Source organism: Hyla sarda, chromosome 5, assembly GCF_029499605.1.
Source record: "Hyla sarda isolate aHylSar1 chromosome 5, aHylSar1.hap1, whole genome shotgun sequence".
NCBI lineage: Eukaryota > Metazoa > Chordata > Amphibia > Anura > Hylidae > Hyla > Hyla sarda.
This window is the reverse complement of record NC_079193.1, coordinates 303,404,189-303,425,992: the sequence shown is the minus strand read 5'-3', so window position 1 is coordinate 303,425,992 and position 21,804 is coordinate 303,404,189. Positions and strand designations below refer to the sequence as shown.

General features: G+C 44.2%; 1 long non-coding RNA gene across 1 annotated transcript in view; it reads left to right on the top strand.

Annotated features, from left to right (window-relative positions):
- Nucleotides 1-21,300, top strand: part of LOC130272712 (uncharacterized) — a 49,522-nt gene extending 28,222 nt beyond the window's left edge. Inside the window, exons 2-3 of the long non-coding RNA XR_008843698.1 lie at nucleotides 17,909-17,954; nucleotides 21,199-21,300. This is a non-coding gene — a long non-coding RNA (uncharacterized LOC130272712). The remainder of the gene's footprint in view (nucleotides 1-17,908; nucleotides 17,955-21,198) is intronic.
- Nucleotides 21,301-21,804: the final 504 nt, after the last annotated feature.

Sequence of the window (21,804 nt, the reverse complement as noted above, 5' to 3'; positions counted from 1 at the left end):
AGCCTGACGTTCCCAGGGTGGGCGAGGACCATTGTTATTGGCCCTCCCCAACCTAAATAACGCCAGCCTGTTACCGCCTAGGCCCAGGAGCGCCATTTTTGACGCTCCGGGCCTGTTGGTACCGGCTCTTCCCGGCACCCCTGTGGTGTTGGGTACCGGGGTAATAATTGGGGGTTAGCGCTAGCTGTTTTTGTGGCTAACGCTTAGCCCGGCTTAGTAATGGACTCAGTCTATAAGACAGCTTCCACTACTAAGCCTGTCTAGTAAAATAAAAATAAAACACAACAGGTTTAAAAAAAAATTTATTACAAAAAACACTCCCCCACAAGCCCTCGTTAACCATTTTATTAACATCAAGCAAAGAAAAACGCTGGTCATCGAAGTAGTCCACCGAATCCGAAGGAGTCCACAGGATACACAGATCTGTAGAAGAAGTAACCAAAAAAAAAAAAAAGTGTAAGTACATTTAGGGAGAAAAAAACTGTGTTAAAAAAATGTAATAAACACACACACTAAACGCCGTTTACCACTTCTGAGCCATAACTACAATTTACAGTGATCCCTCAACTTACAATGGCCTCAACATACAATAGTTTCAACATACAATGGTCTTTTCTGGACCATCGTAAGTTGAAACCAGACTCAACATACAATGCTACAGACAGTCCAGATCTGTAAAACGTGTCAATGGCTGGAAGAACCAACCAATCAAAATGGGCATTCACTGGTAAAACCCCTGTATTACTGAAGTGTATGCACTGACTGGTGTCTGGTATTACATGTTCTGTACACTTTACCTGTATCAGCGTTAGCTGCTCTTTTGGACACCAGGTGAGGGCGACTCCATTACTTGTTTGGGACATTTCCTGTACTGTACAGGACCCCTGAAGAAGCTCCTGTCCTCTACATAGACAGTGTTTCCCAAGCAGGGTGGCCCCATCTTTTGCAAAACTACAACTCCCAGCATGCCCGGACAGCCTTTGGCTGTCCAGGCATGCTGGGAGTTATAGTTTTGCAACAGCTGGAGGCTCCCTGCTTGGGAAACACTGACATAGACAGTAATTTACAGCTCCCAGCAGATCTTTATTACTTTTATATGTAAGGATTTGCTTTATCTATATTAGTTATCTACTTATTTTTCTTTGTCACTTTTTCCTATTTTGGATGACATTTTGGTGCCTTTAGAACCAATTACCACGTTTCCATAGAGTTATGGTCTCAACATACAATGGTTTCAACTTACAATGGTTTTCCTGGAACCAATTAATATTGTAACTTGAGGGACCACTGTAGTTATTGAATTATTTAGATGTGGTGAAAAAGCTAAAAAAAAACTCAAAAACAAAAGATCCAGAAGGAAACCAGCAGCCAAACCTATTCAGACAGCAGGAAAAAGGAACAGACTATTTTTTCTACTACATGAAGTAAATTTCCCACTTTTGCCTATGTGTGCCAAATTTATTAATGCCGTGCAGCAATTTAGTAAATTTGTCGCACATAGTCAAAAATGAAGTAGAAAAAAACAGGGTAAAAACCAGACTACATAGTAAAAGATTAGTAAATGCCCCCCAATATAATCTAATTGTCATTGCGGTAACTTTCTAAGAAAAAGGGGAAAAACTATTTAAATGTAACTGAAAATACTGGAAATAATAGGCATGCAACCAACAGATCCTTGTTAGAAATCCATGGAGGAGATTTAACAAGCTGTTTTTGGTTGTATTTGGCGAAAAAGCTTAGCTTTGTGTCTGTGCAGAATGTATCATTTATTTTTTTCACCTCATGGAGGCAAGGTTTGTAATTTTCTTGTGTTTTAGTGTGATTAATCATTTGCGCTTTTTCTTTTTTTTTTCCAGAAAAGTAGCACATTTAGGCACATCTGTACTCAAAATGTATGATGAAACTTGTGCATTTTTATACATTTTGCACAAAAAGAATTAGTACTCAAACATTGCTTTAAAAAATAGAGAAAACTTTGCAAATAATAAATTCTTCCCCTATCCCCCCCCCATATCTTTTTAGCAAAGTATCATTTTGGGGCCCTTTTACAAGGGCCAACAGGCTGGAAGCTCATTCATTAATGCAGCCCTCCGAATTTATAATTGGCTGAACTTCACCTGTTTATGCAGGGTGATGTGCGGCTTTAAAACTGTAGAGGCAGTTTTCTAAGAAAGACAGAAAGAAACAGGAGGGGTTCAACCTAGTATATGCGGGGTGCTGCCCAGTGAAGAAAAGCACAGAATAAGGGAGGACGGGGTCACCAGTCTGGACTCTGGTGACCCCGTCCTCCCTTACTCCATCAATCGCTACCTGGCCTGTGATGTCTGGTCTCATGTGGTAATTTGTTTATCTACATAGCTGCAGTGTAGTCATTATATAGCATTCGTATGGATATGGTGTTACATATTGCATAACTGACATTATTGTTACCTGCATGCGAACTACAGACGTGACACACAGGTTGTTTATTGTATCACTGAGGGCGGGTGTCAGGTTAGGAGAGGGGGTTCATGGCCCCTCCCCTAAGTTGTGTGCTGGCTTTAGCAAGCCAGGGATTTTAATGTTTTTAACCTTCTTTTTGTGTGCAATTGTTTGTGTCTAATACATTGTGTATCAATAAAATATCTTTATTTTTCTAATGGATTATATTGGGTGTGCTACCCTTTATCAGTGATGGCTTGTTCTGGTTCTAGTTTTCTAAAAAAAAAAAAAAAAAAAAAAAAAAACACCAGAAAAAGCCTGCATGGAAACCTAACCTTATAGTCTTGGTTTGGTCAATTCCATTTTTGGTTTAGTTTCTAAAACCAGGAATGAGGTTTCACAAACAAAAAAGATGAATAGAAAGCTGAGATTACACGTAGGTTGGAGGCTCTGTTGGGTTCCCCCATCTCAGGTTCCAAAAAAATACATAATAATAATAATAATAAACAAAACAGTACAGCATGCTGTGGTACTTTGTTCAATAAAATTCTGGATACCCTGCCAGAAACCCAATTAGCTCCTTTAAAGTTGACGGGGTCCATCAGACACCATTCGTGTATACCGGCATGTAAATATCCACTGTCTCCCTGTGTTTTTTTCTTCTGCTCCAGTGAAAGAGCAAAACTATAGAAAATACAATGCAAATGTAGACCCAGTCTAAGTCCTTCTTTTATATCTCACATTCCTTTTGAACAAAATTCACTACTGAGTTTGAGTTTAGTAAAATTAAAAAAGTAGGCATTTTCTAAGATTTATGAAACTGGATCCAAAACCTGCTTTGGTTTCTTCAAATATTTAGTGTATCCATACAGAATACAGAAAGATTGTTCCATTCTTTGACCTATTGATAATTCAGCAGTCTCCATACTATCAGATGGGTAGCAGATAAAGTGTGTTATACTGAGGTCTCCATACTATCAGATGAGTAGTCTATAATGTGTGTTATACTGAAGTCTCCATACTATCAGATGAGTAGTCTATGAAGTGCACTATACTGAGGTCTCAATACTATCAGATGGGAATTCTATAATGTGTGCTATACTGAAGTCTCCATACTATCAGATGAGTAGTCTATGAAGTGCACTATACTGAGGTCTCAATACTATCAGATGGGAATTCTATAATGTGTGCTATACTGAAGTCTCCATACTATCAGATGAGTAGTCTATGAAGTGCACTATACTGAGGTCTCAATACTATCAGATGGGAATTCTATAAAGTGTGCTATACTGAAGTCTCCATACTATCAGATGAGTAGTCTATGAAGTGTGTTATACTGAAGTCTCCATACTATGAGATGAGTAGTCTATAATGTGTGTTATACTGAGGTCTCCATACTATCAGATGGGTAGTCTATAATGTGTGCTATACTGAAGTCTCCATACTATCAGATGAGTAGTCTATAAAGTGTACTATACTGAGGTCTCCATACTATCAGATAGGAATTCTATAAAGTGTGCTATACTGAAGTCTCCATACTATCAGATGGGTAGTCTATAAAGTGTGCTATACTGAAGTCTCCAAACTATCAGATGGGAATTCTATAAAGTGTGCTATACTGAAGTCTCCATACTATCAGATGGGTAGTCTATAAAGTGTGCTATACTGAAGTCTCCATACTATCAGATGGGTAGTCTATAAAGTGTGCTATACTGAAGTCTCCATACTATCAGATGGGAATTCTATAAAGTGTGCTATACTGAAGTCTCCATACTATCAGATGGGAATTCTATAAAGTGTGTTATACTGAAGTCTCCATACTATCAGATGGGTAGTCTATAAAGTGTGCTATACTGAAGTCTCCATACTATCAGATGGGAATTCTATAAAGTGTGCTATACTGAAGTCTCCATACTATCAGATGGGAATTCTATAAAGTGTGTTATACTGAAGTCTCCATACTATCAGATGGGTAGTCTATAAAGTGCGCTATACTGAAGTCTCCATACTATCAGATGGGTAGTCTATAAAGTGTGCTATACTGAAGTCTCCATACTATCAGATGGGAATTCTATAAAGTGTGTTATACTGAAGTCTCCATACTATCAGATGAGTAGTCTATAATGTGTGTTATACTGAGGTCTCCATACTATCAGATGAGTAGTCTATAATGTGTGTTATACTGAAGTCTCCATACTATCAGATGGGTAGTCTATAATGTGTGTTATACTGAAGTCTCCATACTATCAGATCAGTAGTCTATAAAGTGTGTTATACTGAAGTCTCCATACTATCAGATGAGTAGTCTATAATGTGTGTTATACTGAGGTCTCCATACTATCAGATGGGAATTCTATAAAGTGTGCTATACTGAAGTCTCCATACTATCAGATGAGTAGTCTATAATGTGTGTTATACTGAGGTCTCCATACTATCAGATGAGTAGTCTATAATGTGTGCTATACTGAAGTCTCCATACTGTCAGATGGGTAGTCTATGAAGTGTGTTATACTGAGGTCTCCATACTATCAGATGGGTAGTCTATGAAGTGTGTTATACTGAGGTCTCCATACTATCAGATGAGTAGTCTATAATGTGTGCTATACTGAGGTCTCCATACTATCAGATGGGAATTCTATAAAGTGTGCTATACTGAAGTCTCCATACTATCAGATGGGTAGTCTATAATGTGTGTTATACTGAGGTCTCCATACTATCAGATGGGAATTCTATAAAGTGTGCTATACTGAAGTCTCCATACTATCAGATGGGTAGTCTGTAAAGTGTGTTATACTGAGGTCTCCATACTATCAGATGGGTAGTCTATAAAGTGTGTTATACTGAGGTCTCCATACTATCAGATGGGTAGTCTATAATGTGTGTTATACTGAGGTCTCCATACTATCAGATGAGTAGTCTATAATGTGTGCTATACTGAGGTCTCCATACTATCAGATGAGTAGTCTATAAAGTGTGCTATACTGAAGTCTCCATACTATCAGATGGGTAGTCTATAATGTGTGTTATACTGAGGTCTCCATACTATCAGATGGGAATTCTATAAAGTGCGCTATACTGAAGTCTCCATACTATCAGATGGGTAGTCTATAAAGTGTGTTATACTGAAGTCTCCATACTATCAGATGGGTAGTCTATTGTCACGATTCAGCTGGCTGGAGGTGGATCCTCTGTGCCAGAGAGGGATTGGCGTGGACCGTGTTGGTGGACCGGTTCTAAGTTGCTACTGGTATTCACCAGAGCCCGCCGCAAAGCGGGATGGTCTTGCAGCGGCGGTAGCAACCAGGTCGTATCCACCAGCAACAGCTCAACCTCTCTGACTGCTGAAGATAGGCGCGGTACAAGGGAGTAGACAAGAGCAAGGTCGGACGTAGCAGAAGGTCAGGGCAGGCAGCTAGGATCGTAGTCAGGGGCAACGGCAGGAGGTCTGAAACACAGGCTAGGAACACACAAGGAAACGCTTTCACTGGCACAATGGCAACAAGATCCGGCGAGGGAGTGCAGGGGAAGTGATGTATAAATAGGGAGTGCACAGGTGAACACACTAATTAAACCTGCTGCGCCAATCAGTGGCGCAGTGGCCCTTTAAATTGCAGAGACCCGGCGCGCACGCGCCCTAAGGAGCGGGGCCGCGTGCGCCGGGACAAGACCGACGGGGAGCGAGTCAGGTACGGGAGCCGGGATGCGCATCGCGAGCGGGCGCCTCCCGCATCGCGAATCGCATCCCGGCTGAGAGAGACATTGCAGCGCACCCGGTCAGCAGGTCTGACCGGGGCGCTGCAAATGCGAGGAAGTTGCGAGCGCTCCGGGGAGGAGCGGGGACCTGGAGCGCTCGGCGTAACAGTACCCCCCCCCTTGGGTCTCCCCCTCTTCTTGGAGCCTGAGAACCTGAGAATAAGACTTTTGTCTAGGATGTTGTCCTCAGGTTCCCAGGATCTCTCTTCTGGACCACAGCCTTCCCAATCCACCCAAAAATTTTTTTTTCCTCTGACTGTCTTGGAGGCCAGAATCTCCTTCACGGAGAAGACGTCAGAAGAACCGGATACAGGAGTGGGAGAAACAAGTTTGGGAGAGAAGCGGTTAATGATGAGTGGTTTAAGGAGAGAGACATGGAAGGCATTGGGAATACGAAGAGAAGGAGGAAGAAGGAGTTTGTAAGAGACAGGGTTGATCTGGCACAAGACTTTGAAAGGACCAAGATAGCGTGGTCCCAGTTTGTAACTGGGGACACGAAAGCGGACATATTTAGCAGAGAGCCATACCTTGTCTCCGGGAGCAAAAATGGGGGGAGTTCTTCTTTTCTTATCGGCAAATCTTTTCATCCGGGATGAAGCCTGTAAAAGAGAATTTTGGGTCTCTTTCCATATGGTGGAAAGATCACGAGTCACTTCATCCACAGCGGGCAAACCAGAGGGCAAGGGAGTAGGGAGGGGGGGAAGAGGGTGACGGCCGTACACCACGAAAAATGGGGACTTAGCAGAAGATTCGGAGACTCTGAAGTTGTATGAGAATTCGGCCCATGGTAGAAGATCTGCCCAGTCATCCTGGCGGGAGGAAACAAAATGCCGTAAATAGTACCCAGGACCTGATTAATTCTTTCTACTTGCCCATTGGATTGGGGATGATAAGAAGAAGAGAAGTTTAATTTAATCTTGAGCTGTTTACAGAGGGCCCTCCAGAATTTAGACACGAATTGGACGCCTCTATCCGAGACGATATGGGTGGGCAATCCATGAAGGCGAAAAATGTGTACAAAAAATTGCTTTGCCAACTGAGGCGCTGAAGGAAGACCAGGAAGAGGAATAAAATGTGCCATCTTGGAAAATCGATCAACGACCACCCAAACAACTGTGTTGCCACGGGATGAGGGCAAGTCTGTAATAAAGTCCATACCAATCTGTGACCAAGGCTGTTCGGGAACGGGCAGAGGATGAAGGAGGCCAGCAGGCTTCTGGCGAGGAGTCTTATCCCGGGCACAGACAGTACAGGCCCGCACAAAATCAACAACATCCGTCTCCAGAGTCGGCCACCAATAAAAACGAGAGATGAGTTGCAAGGATTTTTTGATGCCCGCATGGCCTGCGAGATGGGAGGAGTGTCCCCATTTGAGAATCCCGAGACGCTGGCGTGGAGAAACGAAGGTCTTCCCTGGAGGAGTTTGCCTGATGGAGGCAGGAGAAGTGGAGATCAGACAGTCCGGAGGAATGATGTGTTGCGGAGAGACCTCTACTTCAGAGGCATCAGAAGAACGAGAGAGGGCATCGGCCCTAATGTTCTTGTCAGCAGGGCGAAAATGAATTTCAAAGTTAAAACGGGCAAAGAACAACGACCATCTGGCCTGGCGAGGGTTCAGTCGTTGGGCAGACTGGAGATAGGAGAGATTCTTGTGATCAGTGTATATGATAACTGGAAATTTTGATCCCTCCAGCAGATGCCTCCATTCCTCAAGCGCCAATTTAATGGCCAGTAGTTCTCGATCCCCGATGGAGTAATTTCTCTCCGCTGGAGAGAAGGTCCTAGAAAAAAAACCCACAAGTAACAGCATGCCCGGAAGAATTTTTTTGTAGAAGGACAGCTCCAGCTCCCACTGAGGAGGCATCTACCTCCAATAGGAAGGGTTTAGATGGGTCAGGTCTGGAGAGCACGGGAGCAGAAGAAAAGGCAGACTTGAGATGTTTAAATGCGTCTTCCGCTTGTGGAGACCAGGACTTGGGATTGGCATTTTTCTTGGTTAAAGCCACGATAGGAGCCACAATAGTGGAAAAGTGTGGAATAAATTGTCTGTAATAATTGGCAAACCCCAAAAAACGTTGGATAGCACGGAGTCCGGAAGGGCGTGGCCAATCTAAGACGGCAGAGAGTTTATCTGGGTCCATTTGTAGTCCCTGGCCAGAGACCAAGTATCCTAGGAAAGGAAGAGATTGACATTCAAAGAGACATTTCTCCATTTTGGCATAAAGTTGATTGTCCCGAAGTCTCTGAAGAACCATGCGGACATGCTGGCGGTGTTCTTCTAAGTTGGCAGAAAAAATCAGAATATCGTCCAGATAAACCACAACACAGGAATATAAGAGATCACGAAAAATGTCATTAACAAAGTCTTGGAAGACGGCAGGGGCGTTGCACAGGCCAAAGGGCATGACCAGATACTCAAAGTGTCCATCTCTGGTGTTAAATGCAGTCTTCCATTCGTCCCCCTCCCTGATGCGGATGAGATTATAAGCCCCCCTTAAGACCAGTTTGGTAAAGATGTGGGCACCTTGTAGGCGATCAAAGAGTTCCGAGATAAGAGGTAAGGGGTAGCGGTTTTTTACCGTGATTTTATTAAGTCCGCGGTAGTCAATGCAAGGGCGTAGGGAGCCATCTTTTTTGGACACAAAAAAAAATCCAGCTCCGGCAGGAGAGGAGGATTTGCGGATAAACCCCTTTTTTAAATTTTCCTGGATGTACTCTGACATGGCAAGAGTCTCTGGAGCAGACAGAGGATAGATTCTGCCCCGGGGTGGAGTAGTATCCGGGAGGAGGTCAATAGGACAGTCATAAGGCCTGTGAGTGGGTAAAGTCTCAGCTTGCTTCTTGCAAAAGACGTCAGCATAGTCCATATAAGCCTTAGGAAGACCGGATACAGGGGGAACCACAGGGTCACGGCAGGGAGTACTGGGAACTGGTTTAAGACAGTCCTTGAGACAAGAAGTACCCCAGTTCTTGATTTCTCCTGAGGACCAATCAAGGGTTGGGGAATGGCGTTGAAGCCACGGTAATCCAAGAAGAATTTCAGAAGTGCAGTTGGAGAGGACCAAAAATTCTATTTTTTCGTGATGAGGTCCGATGCACATTAGGAGAGGTTCCGTGCGGTAACGCACGGTACAGTCCAATCTTTCATTGTTAACAGAATTGATGTAGAGGGGTCTGGCGAGACTGGTCACAGGGATGTTGAACCTGTTGATGAGAGAGGCCAAAATAAAATTTCCTGCAGATCCGGAATCCAAGAAGGCCATAGCAGAGAAGGAGAAGGTAGAGGAAGATATCCGCACAGGCACAGTAAGGCGTGGAGAAGCAGAGTTGACATCAAAAACTGTCTCACCTTTGTGCGGAGTCAGCGTACGTCTTTCCAGGCGGAGAGGACGGATAGGACAATCCTTCAAGAAGTGTTCGGTACTGGCACAGTACAGGCACAGATTCTCCATGCGGCGTCGTGTCCTCTCTTGAGGTGTCAAGCGAGACCGGTCAACTTGCATAGCCTCCACGGCGGGAGGCACAGGAACGGATTGCAGAGGACCAGAGGAGAGAGGAGCCGGGGAGAGAAACCGCCTCGTGCGAACAAAGTCCATATCCTGGCGGAGCTCCTGACGCCTTTCGGAAAAACGCATGTCAATGCGGGTGGCCAGATGAATAAGTTCATGCAGGTTAGCAGGAATTTCTCGTGCGGCCAGCACGTCTTTAATGTTGCTGGATAGGCCTTTTTTAAAGGTCGCGCAGAGGGCCTCATTATTCCAGGATAATTCGGAGGCAAGAGTACGGAATTGGATGGCGTACTCGCCAACAGAAGAATTACCCTGGACCAGGTTCAGCAGGGCAATCTCAGCAGAAGAGGCTCGGGCAGGTTCCTCAAAGACACTTCGAATCTCCGTGAAGAAGGAGTGTACAGAGGCAGTGACAGGGTCATTGCGGTCCCAGAGCGGTGTGGCCCATGACAGAGCTTTCCCAGACAGAAGGCTTACTACGAAAGCCACCTTAGACCTTTCAGTAGGAAACTGGTCCGACATCATCTCCAAGTGCAGGGAACATTGTGAAAGAAAGCCACGGCAAAACTTAGAGTCCCCATCAAATTTATCCGGCAAGGATAATCGTAGGCCGGAAGCGGCCACTCGCTGCGGAGGAGGTGCAGGAGCTGGCGGAGGAGATTGTTGCTGGAGTTGTGGTAATAGCTGCTGTAGCATCACGGTCAGTTGAGACAGCTGGTGGCCTTGTTGCGCTATCTGTTGCGACTGCTGGGCGACCACCGTGGTGAGGTCGGCGACAACTGGCAGTGGGACTTCAGCGGGATCCATGGCCGGATCTACTGTCACGATTCGGCTGGCTGGAGGTGGATCCTCTGTGCCAGAGAGGGATTGGCGTGGACCGTGTTGGTGGACCGGTTCTAAGTTGCTACTGGTATTCACCAGAGCCCGCCGCAAAGCGGGATGGTCTTGCAGCGGCGGTAGCAACCAGGTCGTATCCACCAGCAACGGCTCAACCTCTCTGACTGCTGAAGATAGGCGCGGTACAAGGGAGTAGACAAGAGCAAGGTCGGACGTAGCAGAAGGTCAGGGCAGGCAGCTAGGATCGTAGTCAGGGGCAACGGCAGGAGGTCTGGAACACAGGCTAGGAACACACAAGGAAACGCTTTCACTGGCACAATGGCAACAAGATCCGGCAAGGGAGTGCAGGGGAAGTGATGTATAAATAGGGAGTGCACAGGTGAACACACTAATTAAACCTGCTGCGCCAATCAGTGGCGCAGTGGCCCTTTAAATTGCAGAGACCCGGCGCGCGCGCGCCCTAAGGAGGGGGGCCGCGCGCGCCGGGACAAGACCGACGGGGAGCGAGTCAGGTACGGGAGCCGGGATGCGCATCGCGAATCGCATCCCGGCTGAGAGAGACATTGCAGCGCAGCCGGTCAGCAGGTCTGACCGGGGCGCTGCAAATGCGAGGAAGTTGCGAGCGCTCCGGGGAGGAGCGGGGACCCGGAGCGCTCGGCGTAACATCTATGAAGTGTGCTATACTGAGGTCTCCATACTATCAGATGAGTAGTCTATAATGTGTGCTATACTGAGGTCTCCATACTATCAGATGAGTAGTCTATAATGTGTGTTATACTGAGGTCTCCATACTATCAGATGAGTAGTCTATAATGTGTGTTATACTGAGGTCTCCATACTATCAGATGAGTATTCTATAATGTGTGTTATACTGAAGTCTCTATACTATCAGATGAGTAGTCTATAATGTGTGCTATACTGAGGTCTCCATACTATCAGATGAGTAGCAGATAAAGTGTGTTATACTGAGGTCTCCATACTATCAGATGAGTAGCAGATAAAGGGTGCTATACTGAGGTCTCTATACTATCAGATGAGTAGTCTATAATGTGTGTTATACTGAGGTCTCCATACTATCAGATGGGGAATGCTATGACGTGATGAAGCTACTAGTTACTGTGATACACTGATACTCGGCTTTCATGGTTGATTACAAAACATATTGATTTATTATTGCACAGGTGTTGAGCTAGTGCTGATACCCTATATTATGAATACTATATAAATATATCATCACTACATCAGTTTATCTTCCATGTGGTGTTTTGTAAACACTTAGATTTCACCATTAATCAAAACTAGAACTTTGGAAAAGAATAATGGACCTGAGATCATCAATCAGTGAACTCTTCATGTGACTGTGCTGAACAACTAGTCCTAAGCAGCAGAAACCATAAGACATACATTTTTCTTTTAGAGGGAACGTGTAATCAGAAAATGACTTTTTGTTTAAATCAGGTTTTACAATAGTGCCATTACCAGGGGTGCCTGCTAGCACCCTCATGGCCTGAGCTCGTTCCTATATTATACAATAGTGCCATTACCAGGGGTGCCTGCTAGCACCCTCATGGCCTGAGCTCGTTCCTATATTATACAATAGTGCCATTACCAGGGGTGCCTGCTAGCACCCTCATGGCCTAAGCTCGTTCCTATATTATACAATAGTGCCATTACCAGGGGTGCCTGCTAGCACCCTCATGGCCTAAGCTCGTTCCTATATTATACAATAGTGCCATTACCAGGGGTGCCTGCTAGCACCCTCATGGCCTAAGCTCGTTCCTATATTATACAATAGTGCCATTACCAGGGGTGCCTGCTAACACCCTCATGGCCTGAGCTCGTTCCTATATTATACAATAGTATGTGTTCTGATATAACAATGTTGATGTAGTTGATAATTTGTTGGATGCTACTATTTTGTCTTGTTACAGATGTTTAAGCTAATTATAAAATGGATTACAAATAGTGAGATAACATTGGCGGTGTAGTTATAGTAAACAGACATTTCCTGCCTAATGACTGTCATATGGAAGGGTAATCTGTGTCCATGTTTAAAGTAGCTACAAATACACGTGATAAGTGTTTGTGGCTTGCAACCCTAGAGTTTGGATCTTAACCTAACCATATGCCAGACCGCCCCCAATGCTTTGCTGCCTGGATTGGACTGGTTTCCATTACCTGTCTCATATATCCGGGCTTATTCCCACGGTTTCTTGATGTATGTGCCATTTCATGAAAACCATCAATTGCTATCAATTGCTCCTAAGATGGTATGACGCGGCGGAAATGCTAAATTATTATAATCTCCCTCCTACAAAATGTTTACTGACAGTCCAAACAGGAAAAGGGAACACTCATACTTCTGCTGGTCATATCCGTTTACTCAATCTTACAGGGAAGGAGTAGAGGATACAGTTTATAAAACGGCTTCCCTAATTTAACTATTACATTGGACATTATGGTCCTAGAGTAACGGTCCTCCATCTGTGACCTTCCAGCTGGTATAAAATTACAACTCCCATCATGCCCTGACAGCCGAATAGTGGAGTTGAGAGCGTTGTATATAGTTATATATACTGCAAATATAGAAGAAATAGGAAACGGAGCACTCACACTACTGCTGGAGGGCTTCAATTCAGGCTGTATTCACGGACGTCCCGGCATAGGTGACCTCTGTAAGGAGAGGCAGATGTAATCAGGGGGAAGCTCGGACAGCGGCCACGGTCCTGTATCGCACCAATGGGTGCTTCGTCAGGCCGGCCTGACGAAGCACCCATTGGTGCGATACGGGACTGTGGCCGCGCTTCCCCCTGATTCCATCTGCCTCTCCCTGCAGAGGTCTCCTATGCCGGGACGTCCGTGAATACAGCCTGAATTGAAGACCTCCAGCAGTAGTGTGAGTGCTCTGTTTACTATTTCTTCTATATTTGCAGTATCTTCTTGAGCTCTATACGTGATGCACCACCAGTAACACACGCCGGGTCATTTATCTCCTCCACAGGGCTATACCCATAATAAGATACAGTGACCCCCCGACCTACGATGGCCTCGACATAAGATCATTTCAACATACGATGGCCTCTCAGAGGCCATCGCATGTTGAAGGCAGCATCAACATACGATGCTTTTGTATGTCGGGACCATCGCATAAACGGCTATCTGGCAGCGCAGACTGCTTCAGCTGCTACCAGATAGCAGTGTACGGTCCCCCCGTGTGGTCCGCTGACGATCACTTACCTGTCCTCGGGGCTCCGGCGCGTCCTCTTCGGGATCCCTGCATCGTCAGCGCTCTCCATCATCGTCATCACGTCGCTGCGCACACCTTCCCGTCATCCAATAGGAGCGGCGTGTGTAGCGACGTGATGACGGCGACGGAGAGCGAGGATGCCGGGGAAGCAGAGGCCTTGCCGGAGCGTCAGGGATGTGGTGACAACAATGGAAGGCGACATCCAGGGCAGCGCTGACGAGCGGTGATGATCCAGAGAGGCGGGGACACGTGAGTATAATCTCCAATACCAGTGGTTTTCAACCTGCGGACCTCCAGATGTTGCAAAACTACAACTCCCAGCATGCCCGGACAGCCGTTGGCTGTCCGGGCATGCTGTGTGTTGTAGTTTTGCAACATCTGGAGGTCCGCAGGTTGTAGATCACTGTCCTATACTTTACATTGCACGGATCCCTCAGCATACGATGGTTTCAACAAACGATGGTCCATTTGGAACGGATTACCATCGTATGTTTAGGGACCACTGTATAAATAATAGCATCTTCAAAGTAATTATTAATAGATCTATAGAATGCCAGGGAAATGATAAAAAGAAAATGAATGAGTAAACAAATAAATAAGCAAAATAATTAATTACAGTTGAATGGAATTATATTTGCTGTGTAACCAAATGTGCCACATATATAGAAAGTATGGCAATCTGTCTTGGGATTATTCTGCACTTTTGTATTCATGACAGCAGTTATTGTTTATTCCATTAATTATTTCCTTAATGGAGGGTATGGCAGAAGAGTTCCATTTATGTGCTATTCTTTGCCTAACAACCAATAAAGTATATAAAATAATAGTTCTATGATGATGAGAATAGGAATTAATTTTACTGTTAAGAATAGCTATTGAGACAGTCAGCATGACAGGAAAACCACAGATATGGGAAAGAAATACGGTTTTTAAACAGGACACAAAACCGTAGTAGACTGCAGTTTTGTGTACGGTAAAAAAAACACATAAAACTGTACACAACCCAAAACTTACATAACTGGATACATCTTGTTGCATACGTTTTTTGCATGGGACATCTATGTATATGGTTTTCCATACGGTTGTATACAGTTTTCCCGTTGTATACGGGAACTATATAGCAAAATTGTGATGTCAATGCACCCTTAGTTATATGAGAGCCTTAAAGGGGATAAGATGTCTGATTGCGGTGGTCCCACTGCTGGGGACCCATGCGATCTCCCTGCGGCACCTGGCGTTCGTTTAGAGCATCGGGTGCAGTACCAGAGACTTGTGACATCATGGTCACGCCCCCTCAATGCAAGTCTATGGCATGGGGTGTGACAGCCATGCCCCCCCATAGACCTGTATTGAGGGGGCATGACCATGACGTCACGAGCGGGCTGTTACCGTGACGTCATGAGCCTCCGCCCCTGCATCGCCAGTCATCGAGCACAGAGCACAGTTGTTTGGGGTGCCGCAGCCGAGATCGTGGGGTCCCCAGTGGCGAGAACCCCAAGATCAGGCATCTTATCCCCTATACTTTGGATAAGTGATAAAATGTCTAGGGGTGAAGTACCCCTTTAATACCATACTTTGCTTTATTCCATGTGTGTAATAGAACCTGCAGTTTTTTAAAGTAATGTTCTCTTATGTACTGTACATCCATAGTTCATTGGCAATGGTACAAAACAGTCTGTATGTTGTATTTATCTTAAAGCGCAAAAGAGAGTGATTACTATGAAAGAAACAGTCCCAAAAAAGGCATCCTCCCTGATGACACAAAGAAGTCCTCTGTGTGAGCAGACATATAGGCTTATAATAAGTGCTGGTTATTCGGTGTGATTTCACCATAGAGATCAGGGACCACATGGATGCATGCTTTTCACTACAATACAGGTGTGCCTTAATCGGATCACAGACAAGGACTTTGGGTCCAAAACGCATCAGGGTTACTGATGATGAAGCTTTTATCATAAAAAAATAAAGATTGGATTTTTTTTTAGAGCTGGAAGTCTTTTGGGTTCTTTCTGTGCTCCCCACATACAGAGAAAACACTGGATAATAGTAGTGCTAGATTTCTCTTCTATCAATACTCAAATCAATTCTGCCATACTAAAAGCTTAAAGGGGTACTCCGGTGGAAAACATATATTTTTTTTTAATCAACTGGTGCCAGAAAGTTAAACAGATTTGTAAATTACTTTTTTTGTATGCTCCACAGGAAGTTCTTTTTTTTTTTAGATTTCTTTTCTGTCTGACCACAGTGCTCTCTGCTGACACCTCTGTCTATTTTAGGAACTGTTCAGAGCAGGAGAGGTTTGCTATGGGGATTTGCTCCTACTCTGGACAGTTCCTGAAATGGACAGAGGTGTCAGCAGAGAGCACTGTGGTCGGGCAGAAAAGAAATTCAAAAAGAAAAGAACTTTCACTGGAGCATACAGCATCTGATAAGTACTGGAAGGATTAAGATTTTTAAACAGAAGTAATTTAAAAATGTGTTTAACTTTCTGGCACCAGTTGATTTAACCCCTTAAGGACCAGGCCCAGTTTGGCCTTAAGGACCAAACCAATTTTATTTTTGCATTTTCGTTTTTTCCTCCTCGCCTTCTAAAAATCATAACTCTCTTATATTTCCATCCACTGACCCATATGAGGGCTTGTTTTTTGCGTCACCAATTGTACTTTGTAATTGCATCACTTATTTTACCATAAAATGTACGGCGCAACCAAACAAATATTATTTATGTGGGAAAATTGAAAAGAAAACCGCAATTTAGCAGGTAAAAATGACATGTTTTCTTTATTCTGTGGGTCAATATGATTAAAATAATACCCATGTTGTATGCTTTTCTATAATTGTACTGCTTAAAAAAAATCTCAGACCATTTTAACAAAATTAGTATGTTTGAAATTGCCCTATTTTGACCACCTATAACTTTCTCATTTTTCCGTATATGGGGCGATATGAGGGCTAATTTTTTGCGCCATGATCTGTAGTTTTTATCAGTACCACATTTGCTTAGGTTTTACTTTTAATAATTTTTTTATTTAAAAAAATTTGGAATAAAATGTGACATAAAAACAACAATTTCGGACTTTTTTTTTTTTCTTACGTTTACGCCGTTCACCATACAGGATAATTAACAATATATTTTAATAGTTCAGACTTTTATGCACGCAGTGATACCAAATATGTGTATTCATTATTTTTTATGCTTTTTTGGGGGTAAAATGGGAAAAACGGACGTTTAACGTTTTTATTGCGGGAGGGGATTTTTCAAATTTTTTTACTTTTTAATTTTAATTTTTTTTACTTTTTTTTACACTTTTTATGTCCCCATAGGGGACTATTCATAGCAATCATTTGATTGCTAATACTGTTCAGTGCTACGTGTAGGACATAGCACTGATCAGTATTATCGGTGATCTTCTGCTCTGGTCTGCTCGATCTCAGACCAGAGCAGAAGACCCCGGGAGACGGCCGGAGCCAGGTGAGGGGACCTCCGGCCACCATGCTGGATGATCGGATACCCGCTGCAGCGCTGCGGGCGATCCGATCATCCATTCGAAGTACTGCCTTGCCGCAGATGCCGTGGTCTGTATTGATCACGGCATCTGAGGGGTTAATGGCAGACATCCGCGCAATCGCGGATGTCCGCCATTACCGGCGGGTCCCTGGCTGCTGTTAGCAGCTGGGACCTGCTGCACATGACGCGAGCACCACTCTGGTGCTTGCGATCATGGCGGCGTGTAAATGTACGTCATGGTGCGTTAAGTACCATGTCACCAAGACATACATTTACGTCCATTGTCGTTAAGGGGTTAAAACAAAATGTTTTCCACCGGAGTACCCTTTTAAATCCTATTATTTCAAAGCTTCAGTAGGATGCTTTAGCAGTACCCAAAACAAACAAACAAACCCTCATGCAGGTATCGGCTCAAACAACATTTATCTTCACCAACATCAAAGGACAACATAATGAAAAAAAACATCATAAAATGTTGTTAGACTCTATATACAGAAAACTCTTCTTTTATAGGAAAGTTTGGTGGCCACACTGTTAACTGGAACCATCCATAAAATGTAGTAGAAAGAATCAAACTGGTCCAATACGTGTTTTCACATTCACAACAGAAAAAACTTTTCTCTCCCTCTATAGAGGTTCTCTGGTGATGATCATCTGAAGATCAAGAAAATCACTCTGGGTAAGGCTAGAAGTTTACCACGGACAGCCCGATCAAGATGTGCATGTGGCTATCTTCTGGTGATCTTACATGCTTTTAGTAACCAAGTGCTAGAATAAATTACACATTCATAGTAGTAGTTTTGTGATGTTAGGGGATATCTAGTCATAACTCATCCTGCACCCCTGTCCCTACCATTTGGATGGAGTTCCCCCCTAAGAAATTGAGGCCCCAATTGGGCAACACTCCCTACTTACGTGTCCAGGGAACTAAGCAAAAGAAACAAGGAGAACAAACAAGTAGCCAGGTCAGTACCTGGAGGGAACATGGTGGCAAAATCAGCAGGTGGAGGATGATGAGAGTCAGAAGGTCATGCACTAGTAGTATCAACAAACAAGGGCAATCACATTCAGTCAGGAAGGTATGTCAGGGTCAGAAAGCACCATAGGAGCGCCAGAAAACAAGGCGACTGGTCAGGACATAGAAGATCAGCATAATATCAGGAACACTAGTGATGCAGGAAATTACAGGCTCAAGATAGGGGGGGTGTACAGTTTAAATAGCCCAAGTTTTAGAGAGCGTGAGATGCCAGGGTAGAGCATGATTGGACTGGTGTACCAGCTCTCTGACCAGCTAACCAGCAGTGAGGTTGGTCACTGTGGAGACCAAATGTTGCACACATTACCGCAGAAGCCAGGAAGCAACGGATGCTGTGCCCGTTGCTTCAGAGCAAATAGGTACAAGTTTGTTTCTATTATACTTCAATAAGGTTCCTATTACTAAGAGCGATTATAAGCCAAACAAATCTACATAGCCCTATGTAATAGAGCCAACGATCAGACAATAAATGAGCAAATGCTTGTTCAATGGATAGGTGATAAGATGTTAGATTGCGGGGGTCCCGCCGCTGCGGCACCCCTGTCATTCGATGTACAGAGCGAACTACCCTCTGTTCCCGATGACTGGTGATGCCGGCCGCCACGCCTCCTCCATTCATGCCTATGGGAGGAGGCGTGACAGCTATGTAATAGACGTCACGCCCCTCCCATAGACATAAATGTACGGGGCGTGGCAACACAAACACGGAAGCTGCAATCTTCCGTGTTCTGGATGCCGCCGCTGCCATCCTGGAGATTGCAGGGGTCCCCAGTGGTGGGACCTCGTGATCTAACATCTTATCCCCTATCCTTTGGACAGAGGATAAGATGTTTTCAACGGAGTACCCCTTTAATGTTACATTGGTGAAGCCTTCAGATGCAGTGTAGGTGATGTTCCGGGTATTCCTGGCAGAGAATCAGCCCTAAGTCTGACTGTCTGACTTAATACTTTTTTATACATTTATATCTGTAAAGAAAAAATGTTTTTGAGATATTGTTCTCTTTGTATAATGTCTAAATGTGAACTTGGTCTGAGCTGAGTTTCCCCTTTTTTCCTGTGCTCACACAGGTAACACCCACCAGCTGAACCTTGTTTCACCTGGAGGAGGTGTCAGCCACTTGTTTCTTTGTATGACTAAGGTGGACATGCTCCGCTGAAACGCGTCACTGTTGTCCTTACCGCAGCATTGTGTGTCCTAACTGTGAAGAATAAAGCTATCGTTTTTACCGTTGCCAACCAAGTGCTGGACGCCTCCTTCTTTCCGTATTGACGAGTGCATGTTGTTCCACACGTGTCCGAGACATGGCGGTGTTGGTGGTGAGCTGGACATACCTGCTGTTTCTTCTAAGTCTGACTGGGGTACGTTAAGTTTCACCAGAGTTACAGGACACAGTGGGTGTAAATAGTAGCAGTGGTTACTTTTTTTCTTCACACTAGAGGTACAGGTATACTTTTCATCAGGACTCCTAATGGGATAACGGCACCATCTCTGTTTCTGTTTTTCTATACTATATATATCTTTATTGGTCAAGCCTTGTAATAGGTTCAGTCAATGAGTACAATCTACAAGATCGGTGCTCGTATACATCTAATAGGGTCCAAAAAAGTCACCATGATAAGGCATATTATTATGCAATGTGTTTTTTTACGTCACAATACTGTACCTCTAAGACAGGATTACAGCAAGTCTCTAGCCAATGAAAGTAATTGATTTTGTAATCCATACTAGATCATTGTCACATGGGTCAGTTGGCTTGTCCACAACCCTCTCCCTTGTCATATGAGGGTATACTATATTGCTAGGATACTCCATCACTTTATAATGAGTGGTGTCCTTCCTCTGGGAACCATGCAGATCATAAAAGAGATGCAGAACTTGTTTGGCATTGCATATCTTCACTGTCTTCCATCTGCACAGCATTCCCTAAACACTTACCTGTGCAGGTAACTACCGTCTATACTCAAGTATAAGCCGACCTGAATATCAACAGAGGCCCCTAATTTTACCCCAAAACCCCAGGAAAAGTTATTGACTCGACTATAAGCCTAGGGTGGGAAATACATCATCCCCCCCTGTCATCATCCAGACCCCCATCATCATCCCCCCCCCTTCATCATCACCGCCTGTCAATCCCTTCATCAGTGGTCTTCAACCTGCGGACCTCCAGATGTTGCAAAACTACAACTCCCAGCATGCCCGGGCATGCTGGGTGTTGTAGTTTTGAAACCTCTAGAGGTCCGCAGTTTGAAGACCACTGCGGCCTTCGTCATCATCCAGAGCGGCGGCGTCCTGTGCGGCGGCATCAAGGCAACGTCACTACTCCAGGGGCGGGCCCGAAGCGCAGAGAAGAGGCCCCCCCCGTGAAGATGGACAGCCCGCAACGACTAACCATCCCCACTGGATGGTCCTTGCAACATAGATGGCCCGGACCAGCTCACCCTAACTTCCCGCCGAGGGGAGGTGAGGACAAAACAAAGGGGGGGGGGAGCTGGATGATGACGAAGGCTGCAGTGGTTTCAAAACTACAACACCCAGCAAGCCCAGGCTTGCTGGGAGTTGTAGTTTTGCAACATCTGGAGGTCCGCAGGTTGAAGACCACTGATGAAGGGATTGACAGGCTGAGAGTTCACTCGAGTATAAGCCGAGGAGGGCGTTTTCAGCACGAAAAATTGTGCTGAAAAACTCGGCTTATACTCGAGTATATACAGAACCAAAAATGCCATGTCTAGGGAAAATTTAGAAGGTCCTGAACTCGAACCAATCTTAAAGTTATAAGGGAGCTTACACTGTAGGATGAACATTTAACCCTTTCTAATGCTAGTACCTTTCAGTAATTGTTTCTGTAAAGAGTATTCAAGGCTTTACTACTTGTTTGCAAAACTGTAGATACTCCGGTATGGATCTCTTCATCCTGGAACTCTTCCTCCCAGCTAGCGATTGCCAACTACACCAACCACCAAATGTCCTCCAAATCCTATGTCTGCAACCTTTCAATTATTTATAGGTAGAGCTAATTCTCCACAATGTTTTATTCACATTGGACCCAGATTGCTGGAGACCAGAAAAGACAAAAATAGAAAAGCACATTCTCACTGCATGAATTACTGTTGTCACTTCAGTCAGGTGCTATCAGTGTAAACTCCCCGACACTTTTTGGTGAGACTTCGGGTTTGATCAGGTCATAGGATGGAATAAGTATTTGATGATACTATTCAATGTATAAAATAAACAGAATAGCAAAGAAACATTCAATGAACAATTGTTGTATCGCTCTGTCCAAAATTTCCAAAACATTAGTGAAGGTGCAAATCAGTATTTTAACACAATGGCCGTAATTTATTTATTGGTTAAACTACGGAATCTTTAAGGACGACAATATCCACATGGTTCAATGAAACATTAAAGGGTACCCCAATGGAAAACATTTTTTTTTTTTTTAATCAACTGGTGCCAGAAAGTTAAACAGATTTTTAAATTACTTCTATTTAAACA